At 45.1% G+C, this 12,171-nt stretch overlaps 1 pseudogene across 1 annotated transcript; it reads left to right on the top strand.

Annotated features, from left to right (window-relative positions):
* The first annotated feature begins 1,005 nt into the window (after positions 1-1,005).
* On the top strand, positions 1,006-12,165 carry LOC125818134 (NADH-ubiquinone oxidoreductase chain 4-like; annotated as a pseudogene). The gene is made up of 4 exons (XR_007442343.1): positions 1,006-3,911; positions 5,310-5,830; positions 8,879-9,301; positions 11,734-12,165. The product of XR_007442343.1 is annotated as an NADH-ubiquinone oxidoreductase chain 4-like (transcript).
* The last annotated feature ends 6 nt before the right edge of the window (positions 12,166-12,171 follow it).

The following is a 12,171-nucleotide window of genomic DNA, read 5'->3' as shown; positions in this document are numbered from 1 at the left end:
GGGTATTCAGCAGTGGGCCTACCTTAAGGTAGGAGGTGATTGAAAAAGGGGAAGCCGGTCCCCTTACATAGCCATAATAGTAAGTTTTTTCGAAGTAGCTGAACAATTGAATCGGCTGGTATAGAATCAGCTGCACATTAATCTTCCTCTATTCTATCAATTTCTTTCTTTTTTATGTCCACATGTTTGCTTTAAAAAGGAAGTAAGGCCACCTCTGAAGTTTGAGAACCAGCTGGAACTTGGATTGCTGACTAATCTAATATCCTATCAAAGAAGATGAACTTGCGGGTAATATACTGTATGTAAGACTGACAGGCTTCGAATGAGGCTTTGAAGAAAGAGATAGAGGTTCTCAAGAGCGGATCTTCAAGAGCAAAGACCGGAGAACAGTAAGAGCTGATTTGTCTCAATTAGGCTTTTGACGGAGCGGAGAAAGATCTTATTTGAATTTAGGGGATTCCTCTATAAAGAATAAGGGAGAAGATCTACAACCTAGCAAACTAGCCTCCTTCTTACTAGCATTTTTCCAGGTCCTCTCGAACCAGCATCTTCCAACCTGGTGCTCTCACTTCTCGGACTAGTACAGGTCCAAACCAAAGCCAAAGCTCCAAAAGTCTAAGGATAAGTTCCCTCTCTATGGAAGAAAGAGAGTGCCACAGCTATTATTTCAAAAGCTCGGAAATTCCTTCTGGGAACAGCCAGAAGATAGAAAGACCAGTGCCTGGCCTGCTACTGCTTCGGATGGATAATACGACGTTACTACTCTCCTTCCTGCTTGCCATTTCCTTTTTAAAGCTGCTCATTCTTCAACCCCAGGATGTGATGACCTATTCTATCTTAACTTTAGCTACTCAGAAACCTAAACGATGGATGTTTTTCCCCCGTCTTCCCAAACCAATTTACCTATTTGAGATGTCTCCATGTGTGGCGTGATAAGATAAGGACCACTAGGGGCCCGGTTTGTCCTTCTTCCCGCAAGAACCCTAACCCTTCATTCTATTCCATACAGCCTTGGTAGGACATCTATTTCTCAATTCCATAAACCGGTAAGCTCCATTTTTTTTATAGGACCTGAAGGCTAGGCTAAACCTCCCTCAAAGGGATTCCTGAGCGGAACTCTTTTTCAAAGAACTGGCGATATTCCCTTAACTGCAGATTCAATAGCACCGATTATGAACCCGGAAAGAGAAGAGCACCGTCTACTCATACTGTCACACCGGCAAGGACTTTCACTTTCTAAATAGAAAGGAAGAGGTCAGGCCCACCTTTCACAAGAGTAGAAGCTGGTACTCAACACTTGTATTCTATTCCCCATTATTTCTTTTTTTCGCTTTCTAGAAATATCATAAGAGAAGAAAGAAGTTCATGTAGGTCGGATCCTAGCGTAGATAAATGCTATCCGACTTGAATGATCGAATTTTGCGTTTAGAGTTTCGTACCCAGGCACGGAATCCACTTGCCAACTGATCCGAGTTTGAATTGGGGAACGAACGATCTAAGTAAGGAGGTAGCTCCAGGAAGGTAGTTCTTTGACCCAGTTCAGTGAGACCGGGGCTTAGCTCTTTGAAGCAGATGTTTAAGGAAGTTTCAAAATGCTTACTCGAAAGAGTAAGGAAGAAGAGCTGCTTTTATTTAAGCGGAATCAGAGCTCTTGGGTAAGAAGGCAGGAAGAAGTTCACACCAGGATTGAAGAAGCGGGTTTGATAGAACCAGGGTCAGCGAAAGACGATGGAAAAGGCTGCTTGTAAGCGTGATCCTCTATCCTCTCTCTTTCTATCATCAGAGAATCAATCTCGTAGCCTAGCTACGTAGCAGGCTCAGAGCCTTTTGATGGAGGAAGAACCGCGGCTATGGAATCTGCTGCTCTGGCCGCTGTTCTGTTACCCGGTCTTGGTGGTGTAGTTATAGGAGGTGCCGTAGCTTTAAACTCTTTTTTCGAGATGAGAATCATAGACTTTTTTATTGCCCAAGCAAGGGAATCCATTTGCCTTCGACCTGACTTTCTGAAATGGGATTCCGAGAAGGTGGAGTTCAGTAACCCAGTTCAGTGACCGAGGAGAGGTTGAGAAGAAGACAATGAATGGAATGGTCCGAAAGTCGCTATAGAAGATCGAATGAGTCTTAGTGAAGCTAGTCCATTAATTAGATAGATCACCTGTGCGTACGTTATCTATAATAAGAAAAAACCTGGCTCCAGGTAGCGAAAGGGAGTAGCAAAGGGGAAATTCGTTAGGAGAGAAGACCAGGATTCCCTTGGTCCTTCTAAGGACCAGCAGCATACCTGGATTTACCGTCCATCCAGAGAATACCAGTCGTCCAGCTTAGAAACCATTGAACTAGCTGCCGGAGAAGGGGAACTTCAACTAAGAAAGAAGAAGAATAAGAAGAATTGCTTAAGTATGGCCATTTTGTGTTCGAATTCTAAACCGGCGAGGCGCTGCTGGATGCTTCTGATCAATAGAACACGAAGAAGAGGAAATCGAATTATGTATGATGAGCTTGAGTCGAGTCACAAAAAGGGTTATGATGAGCTTGAGTCGAGTCACAAAAAAGGGTATGATGAGCTTGAGTCGATTATTTCCAAGATCGAATTCCAGCTTTTTCTTATGTAGTGTATTATTATTTTTCCTTTTTTCTACCCTTTCTATTCGAGGAGTCAAAACAAAGAGTATAAAATATCTTTTGGTATTCGTTCTTCTCCCTCTCCTATTTCTGAATTATTATTCGGGCGGGGCTCTTGAAGGCTTCCTTGCCGCGTGCGACGCGGGAAGGGGTTCCCCGTCTGGCCCTTTTTACCCTCCTGGGAGAGAAGCACAGCCGCACATTCCCGAGCCCGAGGTTGCGCCCATTCCGCGCGCCGTTCTGGTTCCGGAATTAGAACGCCCTCTCCTTCCTGATATCCAAAGGAGAGCGGAGCTTCAACACCGGCTGTCCTTCTATTTTATCGGGAGGAACGAGCCCAGGCACCTCCCACTCTTTTTGGGTATCCTGGAGAAGCAGTTCCTCTTGGAAAAGAGGGTCGAGGCCGCATTGGTGGGGGATGGGTTTCCCCCCCAGATAGTTCTGGCTCGGAGGTCAGAAATCCGCAACCTCCTCTTTAACCACCCTACTAGGGGTGGGGCGGCTCTCTCTGAGAATACCTTAAATAGGTATTTGGGCCAGGTCGAGCGGGATGGCACGCAGCAGAGCGTGCCCTATCTTAGGGTGCCGTGCTGCCCGCTATTGGGTCTAAGTGGGTTCTCCCGCTTTTTCGCCTTTCGAAGGGTGGCCCACACACGGACAGGGGGAAAGGGGGGAGACTAGCCTCATTACTTCCCACTGGGCGAGAGGTGCACCTAACCCACCTACCCATCATCAATCACGGTGTTCAGCTGACTTGCACTGATAGACCCCTATTGTATTGGAATTAGGCGCCCATCTTTTTACTGTTGTCAATGAATCTCTTCCATGTTCGATTCTACTCTATGTTAGAACATTTCTGTGAATGCTATTCTGATCTAAGTGGTCTTATTCTTTGTCCCGTGCTAGGAAGCATTACTCCTCTTTTCATTCCAAATTCAAGAATACGACCGATACGATTAATTGGTCTGTGCGCCTCTCTTATTACTTTTTTGTATCCCCCTGTTCTTCGGATACAATTCGATCCTTCTACGGCCAAATCTCAATTTGTGGAAAGCCTTCGATGGCTTCTTATGAAAACATCAATTTTTATTTGGGTATAGACGGTATCTCTTTATTTTCGTGATATTGACCACATTTCTGATCCCTATTTGCATTTTAGTGGGTTGGTCTGGTATGAGAAGTTATGGGAAAGAGTATATTACAGCATTTCTAATTCGTGAATTTATAATGATCGCCGTGTTCTGCATGCTGGATCTTCTACTATTCTATGTTCTTCCCGAAAGTGTCTAATATGTTGTGCGGAGCTGAGTATCTTCTATTCGCTGGGATAAAGCCTTTCCTCTGCAGGGGCCTTGTGCAGTAAACCCCCTACGGGCGGTCGTCCGTCGTCCTAAAGTAGTCCCCGCGAAGCTTTCGGGAAGAGGGGTAGTCTTGTGTGTAAGCATAGCATTTCTGGTCGAACCCGCCCAACCCAACTAAGAAGAACCGAACCTGACAGACACATCTTTTTCCTTTTGGGAGGGTACTCCGAGTAGTGGGTACCTCTAGGACCTCGACCCGCCTACTCGGGTCTTGTATGGATATGCAGGAGGGGGTGCTCCTAGGTGTGTGTAGGGGTTGTGTTTGTTCCGAGAAAGGATTCCTCGTCAAGTAAGTTTGGGGGGTGTGGACACACTTGCGCGAATTCGGGTAACGGCTACAGGGAGAAATCGAAAGGAAATGTACCCGACCAGGGATGGACGTAAACTCGTAAGCTACCGAAGGTAGGGATAATCGTCCAGGTCTTATTGTGAAAGAAAAAAGCCGCCCCGCCACAGCAGACGGGTTGCTTCCTCTGTCGTCGCCGGGGAGCTCTTGGCGAGGAGACCTTAGGATAAGTTGCTAAAACAAACGGGATGGGAGGATCACCCGTTCAGATAATTCCGAAGAAAGACTGTTGGCAGCAGGTAGAGAGATTTTTTTTTCCTTTCAAAACACAAGGAAATGCGGGCAGGGTAGACCTCGGCAGAGGGTTCGAGAATAGGGTAGGGTCCTGTCCTTAAGATTCAGATAAGAAAAGAGTTCCAAGCCTTTATGCTCCGTACAAGTGTGCATACAAGTTCCGGCCAGGATGATTGAGAAAGATTCAACCAATTGAACCGCTCACATCATAATAGTAGTAGCGTAAAGGCCGTAAGTCGGGGGGGGCCATAACATAAGGCTATTACTTTCACACCTCTCTCTCTCTCTGAGAGAGTGATCCGCTCAGTGAGCAACCCGACTGTGCCTTACATGTGCTCTACAGGCCCACGTAATCTTTCTTCCCAACGAGCCCTTTTTTTTATTTGGAAGACGGGCATTGCGTTGGTTCGAAAGGCATGGTTTTCAGTATGTCTCCAGATAGGGCCCCCACTAGTCCGGCTAGCTAGCGAGCGGTTCTTTCGGGCGGGAAGCAGGCCGGAACCCTACGGGAGGGCATCTTCCCGCAACGCAAGCACCATTGTTCGACACCACTCGACAAGCAAAACATTCGTCAGTCCGGGTGAAAACACATGCATAGATAGTGGTTTAATTCCAAGGTCCGACGATGTAAGCTCGGGATAGGAGTCGTATGAGCCGAAAGTCTCACGTACGGTTCTCTGAGAAGGGAGTGGCTACCTATTGGAGCTTCGACCAAGCACCACCGGTCAATTCCGCTTTGGGGCCACCCCTGACTTTACCATTATTATAGGGGTATAGGGTTCGAGACAAAGAAAGATCAAGGCAGCATATCAGTTGTTCCTTTATACTTTGTTTGGATCTATTTTTATGTTTTAGCTATTCTATTGATTCTTCTACCAAACAGGAACAACTAATTTACAAACTCATTAACCACAGAATTTAGTGAGCGGCGCCAAATCTTTCAATGGATTGCTTCTCCCTTTCACCGTCAAAGTGCCTATGGTACCAGTTCATATTTGGTTACCCGAAGCTCATGTAGAGGCACCTACGGCAGGATCCATCATCTTGGCAGGAATTTCTTTAAAATTAGGAACCTATGGGTTTTTAAGATTTTCAATGCACATGTTTCTCGAAGCGAGACTTTGTTCCACTCCTTTCATTAATACTTTAAGCGCGATTGGTATAACATATACTTCCTCGACCACTTTAAGGCAGATCGATCTTAAGAAGATCATTGCTTACTCCTCAGTAGCTCATATGAATCTGGTGACTATTGGTATGTTTAGTCGGGCGACGTCCGTTAGGTTACCTATTTTGAGTTATGGACACACAAGGCCAAAACATGTGTGTCGGGCGCGCGACCCATCAATCTACTAGCAATAGGGGAGAAAGCATAGCAAGTTGCTATAAAAGCTTGATTCGAGGCGTCAGCAAAACACTGTCGTTTGTTCTAAAAACAAAAGCCCCTTAGAGCCCCGGGACAGGAGTCGGGGACGGCCGTACGCGCAGACATAACAGCACCGGCTCTACGAAGTCAGAATCGAATCTTCCTGTTGGCTTTTCACATTTATTCGTGAATAATAATTCAAGGGCGTGAAGCGAGTACTTCTAGCTGTTTCGCCTGCTTCTTGTTATGACTGCTATGTTTTCGTGGCGAAAATGAACGAAAAGCGAGATGAGCGTGCTATTTTCAAATCGATTGATAGATAACCTGATCTGTTCTGATAGATCGAAAGAGATAGAGATGGAATCTCTCAAAATAAAGGGGAAATCTCTTATTTCTATCTATTGATGAGACAACTATCTATTCTTGATCCATCAGAAAGAAATCGATATGTATTTGATAGAGTCTACATCGTACGTAGAGCGCCCAAGCGCTTTTTAGGCCAGCTCAGTTATCTAGTCCTTCGGTCCAATGCACTGGGCTCATCTCATGGAGGGAAAAGCCAAAATGTAGTTGTCTTGCTCGCCACCTCGACGCATTCCCCTCTCTCCCCGGTATCGTCCCACACAGAAAGAAAAGCGTAGAGCCCCGGCCCAACTTGTAGGTCCGCTAACATAAAGCGAGGAGTTGAGCCTGAACTGGCGAACCGAAGTCACTTTCGGAACCATACTTCCTACAGCTAACATATGTCTATTCCAGCGGGAATGCGCAGCGCAAACGAACCTGAGCTGCTATATAATCCCCGCTGGCCATCGGGGACCGAGTGGTAAGGCTATGATCTGCAGGCGAACAAATCACTAATTATTCCATTGGGGACAGGTTCACGAACGACAACTCCAAACGTCACACATCCACCGCCTACCTACCGTTTAGGTGGCCACCAGGAGATCCAGTAAGGAAGTGTCGCGGCTGCTCCACGTCGCTGCTGTTGTGGTCTCATGAACTGAACTTCGTTGCCTTCTCGCGCGCGTAGCGAATGAGTGCTGTGTCGTGGGTCAATTTCAGGGTGGGGAGCGAAGAGAGACCGGAAGAATGATTCATTTGGATTGACGAGCTTTTTAAGCCCAAAAACTAAGAATACATGGAATGTTTGTCTATCCATGAACATCTATTCTATCTATATATCTAGAGGATCTCTCTATACATATAGTTTTTTTTTATGGAATAATATAATCGGCTAGCCGTAGCCGCATATCAGCTCTAAGCCTTTACGCAAGCAAGCGCAAAAGAAGCGGAGCACGAAGCTACCGCTTCCCCCACCAACTAAAATACAACAATCACGACCTACTTTCATTCAAAAGAAAGGCGAAGGGTTTGGCAACAAGCAAACGACTTTCTATCATAGTTGCAAGGGTTCCAAACCTTAACTACTTAAGTACCAAAGGCTGCTTTGGGTTGGTTTCATAATGCGGATGTTCACTACAAGTTATCAGCGCTCAGCGCTATCTTAGATTGAACGTTGAATTATCTTATTGTCGTTCAATCTCTAAGGCGGGTTTCCGCTAAGAACTCAATAGTGTTCGTGTCCAAAGGTGAACAAAGCCCTAGCTTCTAGAGTTCACTACTTTTCCCAGGCCGGATGAATAAGGCCTTATACTGCTCGCCTTTGTTTGATATGTTCATTCAGTACCAATACAAACGAAAACTACACCGAAGTGGAAGGGCCAGTATAAAAGCTAGAAGTAGCTAGTCTATAGTACTCGGCCTAACCAAAGCCTCACGACAACATAAAATTAGCCTTATGAATTGAATCTTAAGTAGGGGGCTAAGACTGCCCGCCTATAATCAATTAGGCTGAGAGTAAGCGTAAGCTAACCCGAAAGCTCGAAGAGCTTCCCTTCATTCGCTTCTCGGGAGCCGCATAGCACATACCTGGAAGTAAGAGGGCCTTTACTACCTGCTTAACCCTTCCCCGAGGGGCCGTAGATCACAAAACGCCTTCTAAACCACCCCATTCATCCAAAAGAGATGGGAAGGGGCCTATGTATTTGCATGACCCCTACTGATTTCACCCTATCTATACCCGGAGCCACTCCCCAAGATGTCCTGCCACCATGCTGGTGAACGGGAGCTCATGGGGAACCTTTTATTCTACCATAACAATGGTAGAATGTAACGAAATATTACGGCCGCCTAACATAGGGGACGGAGATACGGTAAAGTCGGCCAAAATATGAGACCCGAAGGGCCCGACGTGCACAATCCTATCCTATCTGAGTTTATCCCTTGCACTTCGGACAGCCGTCCGTAGATCATAAGGAGGACCCCCCTTTTCGAGGTACAAAAAAGTATGGTACATAAGAGGTTGGTCTTTCTCAACGTGGTGTATAGCACGAAAAACTTTTCGATACAAGATAGGGTCGTTAACATTAGAGAAAAAAATGAATCATTTCTTATCATCTTTCCCGAGAGGGAAAGAGAAAGAGGGTCTTATGGAGAGAGGGGGGAGGGAAAAGACTTGGGCCTACCCATCCCTATAGGACCACATAAAAGAATGGGAGCTGTTGAGAGGTTTCATATTGCCGAGACGAAGTACAGCACTTATGTATTTGATCGTAGTATGTCATATCATCTCGTCCCCGTTGCATCGAAGAGTACCTATGCACTATGTTCTGGTTCACTGATAAAGAAGATAGTGTTTGGGGTGGGGGTCTACAAGGTGATACTAAAGTATGACCAGGGGAGATACATGATAACTATGGGTAAGAAGCATGAGCCATTATGTAAAAAATATCGGGGGGTTACAAATCTCTTATACTACCATCGATCGATAAAGCGGAATGACCAGAAAAAGAAGTTAAGTTAGAAAGCGGTATGATAGGTAGTAACTATCTTGTATGGTTCGGGGGTAATCGGCGTACTCCGATCAGTGGGAGGAATCTTTGGCTCTATCGGACATACAGGGAATTGGAGGTAGCATTCTACCGATGTCTAGTCATGGACTGGTTTCTTCAGCCCTTTTTCTATGTGTTGGTGTTCTATATGACCGACATAAGACTCGACTTGTTAGATATTACAGAGGTTCAGTGAGCACCATGTCGAATCTCTCTACCATTTTCTTCTCTTCCACTTTGGCCAATATGAGTTCACCTGGTACTAGCAGCTTTCTCGGGGAATTTCTCATCTTAGTAGGAGCTTTCGAAAGAAATAGCTTAGTTGCCACATTAGCAGCGGTTGGGATGATTTTAGGCGCGACCTATTACCTTTGTCTATATAATCGTGCGGTATCTGGGAATTTAAAACCTGATTTCCTCCATAAATTCTCCGATCCAAATGGCAGAGAAGTTTCCATATTTATACCTTTTCTTGTTGGAGGGGCGACCGTACGTTAAACTACCAAAGAAACTAGGGTAAATGAATATGATCATGACATTGTAGGGGCTTGCGATGGGACGGATGCGACTTCCCTTAGTTGGTTTTGGTGGCAAAGACCGTTACATAAGTCCCCCCCTTTTTTTATCCATTTATTTAGTCTTGAAGGAGCCAAAACTTGAATTTACTAAACTAATAAATAACGCTCTTGCTAGGCGCTTACCTTTTTTGGCTGTAGGGTTGGGGTGGCTTGCTGGGTGAGACTAATAGAAAGAAAGGATGGGGGGCAACCATGCATGGTACTTCTCTGACTTCCAGTTTGATATTCTCTGAGCTTGCTTTCCAGTCTATCTTCAAAAGTAGAGAAGGTTTAGCGGTCAGTAAGAAACTCCTCAATCAAGATGAATGAGACCTTTCATGGAAGTCTTAGTTGGACTCTACACCGCTACGCACCTTACGTCGATCTAGATGATAACAAGGCCTTTCTTCCTCATGAAGAAGGAGTAGAGACCTAGCTTTCCTCTGTCTGTTAAAATGTAATGCTATACCTTTTGTCCTTGAGAATCGGCTGGGTATAGCGGGAAAGAGTTTGACGATCTAGTTACATATCACATAAGATGGGTACTCCCGATATTGTCTTGGGAATTATCAGTATATATAGTAGCGTACTGGACTCCATCTACATAAGTAGAAGCATTCAAGAATCACTTGACAGTTCTTATTTCAATTTTCCGACTCTCATCTTGTTAACTGACTTAACCGCAATACTTATCCAAAGACAGGACAAGTTGAAAGAGCTTCGGTAGTTACACTTTCTGTCTCGCGTAAGAAAGAGAGTTTAGAGTGCCATACAAAGAACCTTAGATAAGGGGATTCCTCCCATTGACTGAAGTTCAGAGTCAACCTTCCACACAAGGCAATCTTCTGATAGAGGGGAAGAGGCAGAGCACAACCGATTCTGTGGCACAAGATGCGCTGGTATTGCAAAAGCAGGAATGAGTTCACAACGTTCGAATAAGCTACTCGACCGACTAAAGCTAAAAGGAGAAAGGGAGATGACTCTAGTTGTTGAGTACCCTGAGGAAGGTACCGGATCGACTTCTAGTTGTAGCGGATCTTACTTACATCGGTTCTAGCGCTTTCTCTTGATTCTCTTTTTGAAAGATCTTTCCTTACCTAAGAAAAGACCTAGAGGAAGAAAAGGAAGCCTCATAGACTGAAGCCTCTGTTCAGTTCTTGCTCCGGTTGGTTTACGAATCAAAGGAGACTAACAAACTACAACAAAAGCAAGTGCGCCGGTCGGATTGACTAAACCAATGCAACAATCAAGAAGGCGATCGAGAAGACATGAGTTCCCAAACTGTAGTATAAGTCTTTATCGCAGATGTGAGCTTCCCCTCATCTTACTTCCCGCCACAAAGACAATAAGAGAAGGAAACCTCTAACAATAAAGAAGATGTACTACAACCGCATACACATACCCTCGATACAAAGCAAGAAAGAAAGCAGTCCTCGCCTCGGGTGAGCCCAGAAGTCAAGCAAGAATCGACTTCACACACTAAGAATATCATCATTATCTGAGAAAGAGCTTAAAAGATCAAATAAGATGAAGGATTTTCCTTTTTTTCATACTACGACATTGACTAAGCTAAGAGAAGGATTTAGGACTGACGGAGAGACTGAGTCAAGCACTATAGCACAAGGATTATCATTCGCTTGCCTCGAAGATTCGAAGCAAAAGAACCTTCTCCGCTACGGGGGAAGAAAAGAATAGACTGGGGTACGGATTTACTTACTATTCGACTCGAAGTGGAGGACTACCTAGATTAGAATGAGGATTCAATATTTCGTGATAGTTATCATGGATTGAAAAGGGACGGGCCAATAGCAACGCAGAAGTTTCATACAAAGGTGCCTTGAACAGGCGGGGAAAAGACGTTTAAAGCGGAGGGAAAACCAATCTCAGAAGGGACGGATGAAAGGGAAAATTCCTGTGATTCTTGGTTAGCTGACTAAGAGCGGATGGGGCGGGCAAGGAGAGCGGCATTGCTATAGGTTCGATTCATCAATGTCGGTATCTCAGTCACAGATTGATGTTGTCCTCAAAATACCCCTTAGTTTTTACTCAACTATATCCGTAGTATCAGGATTTCGACCACCCGGTCGTTCTTATGGATCTCGATATGTTTGGCTAACTACGATGGAATAGAGCCATTCTAAGTAGAACCCCTTCTTACGATATGTCAGATAGAGCGGGATCAGTCACGTAATAGCCCCCAGCCCTTTCCTTACGATGATTCATGCCTTGCTCGTGCCGTAAGAATGTCGTATGCAAATGAATTCACTTTTGGTATAGAATAAATGGGCGAAAGCCCGATGCAGCAACTTGCGAGGGGTTGTGCTTTGCTACTTGCTTAGGTTTCCATCTATTGTATTTATCTACATGGGAATGAATTCGTCCGTCAAACCCGCCATTTGTATGCACCCGAACATGTTCAATCGACCTTCGGCGTAAGCGACTTCGTACTGCTATAGGCTCTAGTTAGGACTTAGATATGAACACCCCCCCTTCGTTAGAATCCACCCTAAAGTTTCTTAGTAAACAGGGATCGTTCAGTAATGACCTAGTCTTTCGCGAGACTTCAGGTTTACCTCTTTTGTTAGGTCTCGACTTCTCCGTTATGATCGCGTTTTGTACCCCTACTAAGAACTTGAGAGACGGAACTATGACTCACGGAAGCGGTATATTAGTGCCTTATGCGGGAAATCCTTGCTTGACTTGTTGATCATCTATCATTACTGGCGAAGCAAGCATACCGATAATCAACTCGCTTGAGAGAACAATTCGAGAAGGAAGACCCCAAGCCAGCCCA

This window comes from Solanum verrucosum, unplaced genomic scaffold (assembly GCF_900185275.1).
Source record: "Solanum verrucosum unplaced genomic scaffold, falcon-dt-bn FXZP01001226.1, whole genome shotgun sequence".
Classification (NCBI taxonomy): domain Eukaryota; kingdom Viridiplantae; phylum Streptophyta; class Magnoliopsida; order Solanales; family Solanaceae; genus Solanum; species Solanum verrucosum.
The sequence above is the reverse complement of the archived record's forward strand: the minus strand, read 5'-3'. Positions and strand labels throughout refer to the sequence as shown.